Source organism: Mytilus galloprovincialis, chromosome 13 (assembly GCF_965363235.1).
Source record: "Mytilus galloprovincialis chromosome 13, xbMytGall1.hap1.1, whole genome shotgun sequence".
Lineage (NCBI taxonomy): Eukaryota > Metazoa > Mollusca > Bivalvia > Mytilida > Mytilidae > Mytilus > Mytilus galloprovincialis.
The window spans coordinates 61699400-61702019 of NC_134850.1; positions in this window are offsets into that span (position 1 = coordinate 61699400).

A 2620-nucleotide genomic window follows, 5' to 3' on the forward strand; every position below is an offset into this window, starting at 1 on the left:
GTACTAGTATATATATTTTTAAGGGGCCAGCTGAAGGACGCCTACGGGTGCGGGAGTTTCTCGCTTCATTGAAGACCCATTTGTGGCCTTCGGCTGTTGTCTGCTCTATGGTCGGGTTGTTGTCGCTTTGACACATTCCCCATTTCCTTTCTCAATTTTATTTCGTAGTAGTGTAACTTTTAGTAAGGATATAGGAAATATAACCATTGCCTTTTAATTAATTTTCATGATTGCCATCTCGTTGAAAGGTAACAAAATATCAATTTGTCATGAAATGGTCAAACACTTTTATATATTTAGCCTTTTTTTGGAATTACACCCTCCTATCAAAAATCTATGATTCACCCCTGATTTTTGACCTTTTTCTCGGTAGGTTCACATACGTCTGAAATGTTTACATACAATTTTAATTACAAAATGTTTGATACATCAATGCTCATATTTAATTTCTTCGATTGTTAGAGTCTGAGGTAAGAGTATTGTTGAGCTATATGGGATAAGTGTGTTAAGCTACATGGGGTAAGAGTGTTGAGCGTTTGATGGGTGAACTTATTGATGAAATCTGAGAAAACGGTGGTATATTTGATTTACCTTATCATTCAACAGTTTAAAATGTAATACCAAAATGCTAGAAATCATCAAATGCTGCTATGGTTCCTAACTTTCAACAAGACAACAGTCATTATACATCAGGATCATAACCAACATTCAGCTGATGAAAACCTGTGTGAGAATCCAAAGTCGAAAACATATTTTCAAAACAAAATTGTTATAGTTTACTATAAAGTGGTTGTGGAATAATTGGAGGTAAAGATGTGTTAATTAAGCGTCCTTGAAAGAAAAACATTTAAATTCAATAAGAAAAACACAAGTTATATTATAATATAATGGTATACTCAGCACCGTTTCCGGAGTAAATCCTAAGTTCTATTAACAAGGTTTATATAAAGATCAATGACATTACATTGTCTTACTATATAATTGATAGTGAATGAGAGCTTTTTTTTTTTATTAATATACTTTTCTATAAACTAAACATATGGATCTAGAATCTAATTGAGACTGATCAAACAAAAGAAAAATGAGACAATTGTTTCTTCTTTTTTATCTTTGACGTTTGCCTCATTATTCAAAGTAATTGCAAATCGTAGATAACAATTATTGTAAATGGTGTGGTGCTGTATTTACTTGAATAAAACATGACATGTTTTATAAAATAAATCATACAATTTATACATCCAATAAACTTATCATAGATACATGGATTCAAATTTTAATTTTACGCTAGATACGCGTTTCGTCTACAAAAGACTCATCAGTGACGCTCGAATCAAAAATGTTTAAAAGGCCAAATAAAGTTGAAGAGCATTGAGGCCCGAAAATTCCTAAAAGTTTTGCCAAATACAGCTAAGGTAATCTAATCTTGAGGTAGAAAAGTCTTAGAATTTCAAAAATTCGAAGTTTTGTTAACAGTTAATTTATAATTATGAACATATCAATGATAACTCAAGTCAACACAGGAGTGCTAACAACTAGGCTGGTGATACCCTCGGGGAAATAAATCTCCACCAGCAGTGGCATCGACCCAGTGGTTGCAAATAAACTCATCATAGATACATCAATAGATTTCTTCAAAATTACATTTTATAACTACAACAAAATTTATATGTGCAAATGTTAGAGTGTATACTCATCATAGGTTAAGGACACGTAGATCAGCATGTCAACGTTCAGAAATTATTTTTGTTTGTTAAGTGAACAGGTTGTACCAATGGACAATACATGTATTATCAATACAAAGCTCATAATTCTCAATAGACGAATACGAAAAGTGTAAATAGTTAATGTTTTAATATTATTCCTACCTCGCTTAACAAAGAACATATGCAATCGACTATTTCATAATATAAAGGTCTGTGAGTCATTTTCATTGCTCCTATCGCAGAAAGGAAACACATTCACGTCATTGATTCAATTTACATTGTTCCATTTGATGATGGAATCTGTTTTTAAATGATTTTACACCATGGGATCAATGATCTCCCCTCAAAAAAAGTTTTCCTTGTATTCGACGCTATCGGGCATTTTTTTTGTGACGTCACAATAGCAAATTTAATCAGAGGTTTAGCTACCGAATTAGACTATTTACTGGATTTGTTATCTCATAAGCAACACGACGGCTGCCACATGTGGAGGAGAAACTGCTTACACTTCCGGAGCGCCTGAGATTACGCCTGGTTTTTGGTGGGGTTTGTGTTGTTTATTCTTTAGTTTTGTGTCATGTGTACTATTGTTTGTTTGTTTGCTCTTTTCATTTTAAGCCATGGCGTTGTCAGTTTATTTTCGATTTATGAGTTTGACTATCCCTCTGGTATCTTTCGTCCCTCTTTTAGCTAGCTATAAAACCGGAATTAATCCACCATTTTCTACTTAAGGAAATTCCTGAATAAAGACAACAGTAGTATACCGCTATTCTATAAAAAATAAAATGTGATAAACCATGATTCCTCCCAGATTCTATAGTTATAAAATGATATCTCATGACATCATGTGATTACAGCGGATCCTATTTAAGAAATTATACAAATGTCGGAAAATTTGAATGTAATGCAGCAAAACC